This window comes from Pinus tabuliformis, chromosome 4_2 (assembly GCF_031772625.1).
Source record: "Pinus tabuliformis cultivar Carrire ecotype Pingquan chromosome 4_2, CPIR1, whole genome shotgun sequence".
NCBI lineage: Eukaryota > Viridiplantae > Streptophyta > Pinopsida > Pinales > Pinaceae > Pinus > Pinus tabuliformis.
In genome coordinates, this window is record NC_142304.1 from 353,252,224 (window position 1) to 353,261,023 (window position 8,800).

Here is an 8,800-nt window from a genome sequence, read left to right on the forward strand (position 1 = left end):
AGGATTTGGGTTAAGAAAGAGGACTTAAAGGAGAATTTCCCTCTAGCTGTGTGTAGCCAAAAGAAAGCCCAAACATGGGAAAAGAAGAAGCTAGATTGTAATTCTTCTATCAGGACTCGGCCTTTGAAATTGTGGAAGAAAAGGGAGGATGATCTGCTCAGGGGGAGTAGATCCTCTATTTATCTTCATCAAAATAAGAGAATAGCCTCAAGGGATGCCGAATAAGTTAGATGCTATAATCTAGAAGGAAAAGATAGAGAGGTGCATCTGATTGTTAAAGGTATGGTTGAGTCCCCTTGTTGATTATAGTAATGTATTTGTTTATTTCAAATGTATCAGCATTGAAAGAGAGAGGAGTGAAACCAACATGAATTCATAGGGAGTTGGTAACAATATCTTATGTTGTGGGAAGAAGAAGATGGGTTGCAGCAGAAAGGTGGAATTATAGAAATCCCACAATCAAGACAAGTCCACAAGATCAGTCCCCACGCAAATGAAAGGAAGCAATTGTAGGAGATCAGTAGCATGATCTCATGGGGATTAGAGTTAGTTAATGGAGATGCTCAAGTGAAGTGAGCACAGTCTCGATAGTAGCAGCAATGGTGAAAAGAAAGTTGAAATGCATCATCATTGATTGGTATTTGTAGCAGTAGCAATACCATGAGAAGTTTGATTGGTATCAGTTTTTGTTTTTAACTGATACAAATGATGTATTGGCAAGAGAAGTATTCAGCCAGCAACCATAAGTTTTCCAAGACGTGAGGCTCAAATAAGTGATAGTATATGCTCATGAGGAGCATATAACATATGCCAAATTTATGGAGCAACAACAGCGACAGTCCTTAAAGAGATGTCTACTTTGAAGAATGCACATCAGCAGCTAATACTCAATCATTAACGGTTGACAATTTCATGAGGAAGAAAAATGCAGCTTGTAGCCCTTTTCCATTGATGTCAAAGGGGGAGAGAATTGTTGGAGGAGATGTGATGGCCCATACAAAGGAGAGAAAGCCATTAGTGGCTCATGCTTGGTGAAGTGTTGAAGTAGCATGAGAATTAGACATCTTAGTGAAGTGATGAGGTCGAGGTGTTTGCATTAATGAAAAAGGGGGAGATTTTTGGATAGTTGGCATTGTTTGGATGGCTAGTGGTTGCAAGTGTGTTGCAATTGATGTCAACAATCATGTTGAGGAGATGTGTTTGGTAGTTGGCATTTTCCAATTGTTGGCAAGAGTGTTGGCATTGATGTCAACCAGATAGCATGGATGTTTGCGATAGCATATGTTGGATTTTATGTTCCCTAACCTAGCTATGATGGTAATTGGGTTAGTTTGATGTGCTTGAAGTGTCAATCTTGAGGGGAGATACATGGTTGTTGCAGTGCTTTGTAGAGAATCATCACAGTAGCAGGCTTAGTAGAGAAGCCATAAAAAGATGACTATGTGGTTGGGAGCCCCATGGTATGTTGGGTTGTGTTATATTCTTTCCACGACTAGCTACCCTAGATAACCGGGGGATTAGAGGGGGGGCAAATCCCCCCTTTCATTGCTCCAACTAAGCAGCGGGGGGGTCACAGGGGGGGCCGCCAGGCCCCCCTGTACGGGGAGTTTGAGGGGAGTGGATAGCCCCCCTCTATGGGGTCCAAGGCAACACCTTGGGGAAAAAAAATGGACCCTATATTAGGTGGGTGGACCTACCTATGGTTTTGTGCATGGTTTTCGCACATGGTTTTGGGCACGATGGGTTTTGGTCTATGGTATTGGATGCTTCAGCATGTATATATATGTATTGTAACATTGAAAGGAATATAATGAAAAATCAAGTTGGTAGTCCCGGTTTTGGGATCCAGGGGAAAATATATGTGTATATTTGTTTTATGTGTTATGCTCTCGCTATTGTTTATTTTCTGTGTTTTAGAATTCTCATGTAGGTAATTTCTATACGAGGTAAAAACCTATAGCTATGATGGTAATTGGGCTAGTTTGATGTGCTTGATGTGTCAATCTCAGGGGGAGACCCATGCTTGTTGCAGTGCTTTGTAGAGAATCATCACAGTAGCAGGCTTAGTAGAGAAGCCATAAAAAGATGACTATGATGGTTGGGAGTCCCATGGTTGTTGCAGTGCTCTATAGAGAATCATCATAGTAGTAGGATTATTTGAGAAGCCATAAAATGATGACTATGTTGGATGGTAGTCAAGGATTCTAGAAACAAGAAGAAGATACAAGGTGGAAATAACGGAAGATATTTTGCAGCCATTTTTCAGATAGTAGATTGGATTTAAGCCTACATCATACCTTGTCCACTGGAAAGTGATCTGAAACATATTTCCAATGATATGTGGAATTCCATGAATGACCATCAAGATCAAAAGTTATTGTTTTTCGAAGTTAGTCCTAAGCAGGTCAAAATATCGAAGAAGGTTCGCATATTGGGACCTTGGGAGGTTAGAATTTCGAAGGGTTGGATTTTTGGTAATCGATTCTCAGAACCTGATACCGCAAGGATGAAGTAGGAATCATATCATAGGTTGGAGCCTAGGAACCTCAGAAGGTAGAATATCAGAGCAGGTCATATCGAACCTCGTAGCAGCAAAATATCGAGGAGCAAGGAGAACCTCGGAGGTTGGGAATTTTTAGTTTTCGAAACCTCGTAAGTTCTTATGAATACAATTATTTGAAAGAGTCGAGGGATCCAAAGAAGAGGAAATATGAAGGAAATCATTGAAAAACCAAGAACTGATTGACCCTTTCTCTCTCCTCCAATTGGACACATGGCAGCAAGTGATTGGCCTTGAGGGGTGGACATGGAAGATGACGTCAACATGACATGGATGTATGGTGGACACGTGGCAGTTTGATTCGACATTTTCGATGGACTAATGGGGAAATTTTAGGTGATACATGTCACCACTAAAGAGATGCCATGTGGAGATGATGAAATCAGCTCTACGTCATCTCGAAGGTTGGAACTTCATAAGTTGGATTTTTCGTAACTTGCTCGTAATTGCATTTGAAGAAAAATTTCTATACCAAGGGATCTGATTTCGTGTTGGCACTTGATCATGGAATTCAAAGAACTAGGGACATGGATTTGGTCTAACATCTAAGTGCTATGAATTATTTTGGATATCGAAATTTCAAAACATCTCCGAAATTGAATTATGAAGGAAGTCTCGATACATGGAGCTCTGATGTGGTGAAGCTTGGTCGTGGGAAAGCCAAAGGACCAAGGGTGTAGAGTGAGGTTGGCACCTAAGTTCCATGGAGAATATCAAAGGTCAAGGATTCCATAACATCCCTTTAAATGAACTTTGAAGAAAGTTCTGATAAAGGGAGCTCCAATGTATGATAGGAACATGGTTGTGAGAAACCCAAAGAATCAAGGAAGGAATAGAAAATACAAAGGGAGATGGAACCCTGGCAGGATATGAAGGAATTAACACCTAAAATCTAAGTCGATGGTCACAACGCCCAATCCCATGGTGGAAAAATAAGAAAGGGCAAAGCAAAAGGAGCTCGGAACCTTGCAACCTCATAAAATCACTTGAATAAAAGTTACGAGATATGATGGATCCAATATTGCAGCACCTAATGGATATACCAGTGGTCACAGGTAGTAGTCATATAAGAAATATTACGATAAGGAGGCTAAGAACTAAGGGGCTAAAGGCATCAGATTTGTGAGATTTCGTAAGATCTCTTTAATAATAATTTAGGAAATGAAAAAACTTTGATATTTTTGTGCATATGTATATGAAGGTGTGTGAGGATGAATGAGTCAACAACTAAAGAGTAAATGAGATCAGACGATTTGGTGTCATAAGAGTAATGGCGACTACATAGATTGTTGGGTCAAGCCAAATAGGACCACAGTTTCACAAGATGAAGCATTGGGCCTGTCATGAGCTGAGAAATGCCTTATTGAATTAAGCGAGATGAGACAATCCATTCTAAAGTATCTGTCAAGATCTGTGGGAAATTAATAAGAATGTGGAACCTCATTGAGTGTGCAGGTGGGCGAAGGATTTATTTCTTAGTATGGAGAAGTACTTAGATGCCCATTCTTAGTGGTTTCTAAGGAAACAGTGGTCAGTTCAGACACAACAGAAAGATGGAGAAGTCATGCAGAGGTACACTCGGGCATATTAAATGACAAAGTGATGGGAAGCAAAGGCAACATTGACTAGAGTGTAGCAGAGAAACAAAACACATTAGCACAGTTGAGCAAATGGGGGGATGCATAATTGTTGAGAGAGATGTGTGGAGAGCTCTGTGATGAGTGTGCACTACTACATGTGAGGCTAAGTGATATTTTCTACTGTGAAAGGATGAGAGTGCCTAAGCAGAAGAAAGAGACCCTGAGAGAGAGTCAGTGCTATTGTGCGAAAGGCCGGAGATTCCTGTGCAGAGGAAGAGGGCTGAGAAGAGTGAGAGTTGTCTGGAGTGCACATAGGGCTGAGAGAAGTATGATGTTGTGGTGGTGACAGTAGGTTGTTGTAGAGTGATTAGAGTGAGCATAGATAGAGTGCTTTATTGACCAAGGGTTGAAGAGAACAGAGTTGATATCAGGTAGAGTGGATGCCAATAATAGTGAACATTGAGTTCTTATTTGAGTGTGGGTTAGAGCCTACATACAGGGAATTGGTGCTTCCATCTCTAGTGGGTTCTTAAGAAGGCTTAGGGGTTGGTTCCTCCTGAAAATTGGTGCTTGCTAAATCCAAGGAGCTGCAAGTTGGTTCTTGCAACAAATCCGTGAATTTGGTGCTTCATATGGCGCTTCTGGTAAGATGGACAAGTGTCTACAAATCATTAGGGGAACTTTGAGGTCTAAAATGCGCCTAATAAGGAAATTATAAAATAATAGTAGAAATAATAAAATAATATTAGATTGTATCATCAAATTTTAGAGGGAAAAAAGGAAAAACTACTTTTGCAACTCGTATTTTCAACTTATCTCCCTATGCGTTTACCCAAATTTCAAGAGGGAACACTCATTGGATTCATAATTTGATTCCTTTTCCAATGAGTACCCATGTTGCATGCTTTCGATGAACTCTTCTACACGAAAAATAAGAAATACATGAAAAATGTGATTGCGATCACATTTTTTCATGTATTTGTCATTTTTCATGTAACAGGGTCCATTGAAAGTATGCAACATGGGTACTCCTTGGATCAGGAATTCAATTTTGCATCCTGCAAGTACTCTAGCTCTAAATTTGAGTAAAACCTTAGGGAGATAATTTTAAAATACAAGTTAAAAAAGTAGTTTTATCATTTTATTATTTTTTAATCATTTTACTTCTTTACCCCAAAAATGGGGAATCATCCCCCATGGTTGATATCATCATCTTGAATCCTATTGGTTCTTATAAATCTTATTTTGGTTGTACTTTTTTCTTAGGAGGCCTATTTTAAACCTCAAAAGTTCTCTAATGGGAGGGAGTTTGTGCTTCCTGCTAGTGGGTGCTAGCAAACAATCAAAGGTAGTTGGTGCTTCTTGTGAGTGGTGGCTCACAAACTAGATTGATGTAATAGAGTAGGTACTCTTATTTTACATCAACAACAACAACAACAAGCTTTGTTGATTCTTTCCCGAAATGGTTTATACCTAAAACCTCCATGTTCATGTGTTTGATGCTCATGATGTGTATGCCTTTATTGTGATATGGATTCTTTTATGGTTGTTAATTGTTGATCACATATAATTGATGCCAAGTTTGAATGAAGAAATATAAATTGGCATAAAGTTAAAATTAGCCTTAATATTGATTCACCCCCCTCTCAGTATTAAAAATTGTTTCCAACAGAAGGAGGTCCAGATGACAAGTTGATCATGTTGAGTCTGCTTGAATCTCTTATCTTCAATGACTCATTCCCAAATCATAATCCTGGGATTTTATTCTAATAGAGAAAATATTACGCTCCATGTTGAGCTTATTTACAACTTGTCTCGGACAGATTAAATGGTAGAGTGATGGGAAGTAGAGGTAACATCAACTAGAATGCAGCAAAGGAACAGAAAACATTAGCACAGATGAGCAAAGGGGGGAATGTAGCATTGTTTAGAGATATGTGTGGAGATATCTGTGATGAGTGTGTACTACTACATGAGGCTAAGTGATCTTGTTCTACTGTGAAAGGATAAGAGTGCATAAGTAGAAGAAAGAGACCCCGAGAGAGAGCTAGTGCTACTGTACCAAAGGCCAAAGATGCATCTTAAGAGGAAGAAGGCCAAGAAGAGTGTGATGTTGTGTGGAGTGGATAGAGGGATGAGAGCAGTATGATGTTGTGGTGGTGATAGTAGGTTTTCTTAGAGTGATCGGAGTGAACATAGATATATTGCTTCATGGGCCAAGGGCTGAAGAGAATAGAGTTGATATCAGGTAGAGTGGCTACCAATAACACTGAACATTGACTTCCTATTTAAGTGTGTGTTAGAGCCTGCATACAGGGAGTTGGTGCTTCCATCTCTAGTGGGTGCTTGATAAGGATTGGGGGTTGGTTCCTCTTGCAAGTTGGTGCTTGCAACAAATCCAAGAATTTGGTGCTTCACATGGTGCTTCTGGTAAGACGGACAGGTGTCTACAAATGGAGGGATTTTGTGCTTCCTGCTAGTGGGTGCTAGCAAACAATAAAAGGGAGTTAGTGCCTCCTGTGAGTGGTGGCTCGCAAACCAGATTGATTTAATAGAGTAGGTGCTCTTATTTTACATCAATAACAACAACAAGCTTTGGTGCTTCTTTCCCAAAAGGGTTTCTACCTAAAACCTCTATATTCATGTGTTTGATGCTCATGGTGTGTATTCCTTTATTGAGATATGGCTTCTTTTATGGTTGTTAATTATTGCTCACATATAATTGATGCCAAGTTTGAATGAAGAAATATAAATTGGCATAAAGTTAGAATTAACCTTAATACTTATTCACCCCCTCTCAGTATTAAAAATCATTTCCAACAGAAGGAGGGCTAGATGAAAAGTTGATCATGTTGAGTCTGCTTGAATCTCTTACCTTCAATGGCTCATTCCCAAATCATAATCTTCGGATTTTATTCTAATAGAGCAAATATTATTGTCCATGTTGAGCTTATTTACAATTTTTCTCAATTAATGTTTGATGGTGAGGGTGAAATAACCATATTTAAGCATACATCTCAATTTCTGAAGTTTTTTTAGCTTAATGTACTAATCTCTGAAGACGTCTCTTGTAAATTATTCACTCTCATACTTGAAGGTTGGGTTAAGTTTTGGTTTCATACCTTACTAATCACTTCCATTCATTCATTTGAACAACTCTTCAAGGACCTTCATCAATCCTTTTGGAAAGTATAATTACTGATATGTTTATAAAAGAATTAATTAACTTATAATGAAATCTAATTAATCAATAGAGGATTTTTCTAATTTATTCACCTATGTTATGAGTTTCCTGAAGAAGATATGGATTGGGATTTCTTTAAGGAAAAGTTTTATTATCTAACTCAAATATTCTTGAAACAATATGAATCTAAATCCTTGGTTGAATGGGCTCTCCCAACTTATTTTTATCATGAGACACCTCAAATTCCAGAGGAGGAACCTACTTCCCCTTTTGTCCCTTATCCTCCTCCCTTTTTATTTCCAAGCAAGTTAGTCTCTAATGTTATCATTGAACTCGGGAAATCTGAAAATAAAATTGCTGATTCATTTGTCCCACCTACATTTTATCTTCATGGTCAACACTATATATGGTAAAACTTGGAATGTCCTAATTAGTACAAACAACCTAAGGTGAATTATGGTCCCTTGATTCCCCCAGATCAGGTCATTGTACATAACCGAAATCTTGATTCTAACATCATTAAAAGTGTTGTTTCTTCAAGGAAATATGTCATCCTCTATCATCTACATGTCATGACCCTTTGTACCATGATCCACTTGATTTATCTGGTCCGCCAGCTAGTTCTTTAGATACTTTTGATTTTCAATTCGCTAGTCCAAATGGTGATCAGGTACAAGGTGGCCACATTTCATAGGTAAAGGAGAAAAAAGGTGTAGATACTTTTGATATCTCTTCCCTATTTCAAAGTCCCCTATGTCAAGATGATGTTCCTTCATTCTTGGTTGATTTAGAATCTTGTGATCTTGGCAGTCAGTTAAATGAAATCAAGATGTTTAATCAATCCAAAGCCTTTGGAAACCATCATCTTTATAACAATGATCTCGCTAATGTACATGTTGATGAATGCCTAGGTTATCAGCCAACATTTTTATTTCTAAAGAAGATATTATAATAGAAACTTCTTCTTCAACTCACTACCCCTTGTGTCTTATTACTTGTAAGGAATTAACTCATGATGAAGATATGACATGCTCTTCAAATTCACAATCTGATGAGTTGAAGTTTGAATTAACACAAGGCAGTAAGACCACAAATGATGAACAAGAAAACAATGGAATCATTGAGCATCCATTCCATTCTTTACAATTTCTAGTCTTGCTTGAGGATGATTATTCAGTTCAAGTTACTTGTGAAATTTATTTATTCATACACTCTCATATATGCAATCAGAAGAATCTTATGACTCAAGTAATTTATTTTCTCAATTTTTTAAATCTGACCAAACCAATGATGTAGATGGCTACCATCTGAGTAACAATGATCTTGTTGAAATATATGGCAGTAGCTATCCATGTGTATTGAACAATTTGACTCATCTCTCTACATATGATTATTCAACATCCAGGAGTTATGGGAATTGTCAGGGAGTCGAGGCACTTCAACTCTTGTTGATGGTTATGTCAAGTTCTTGCAATC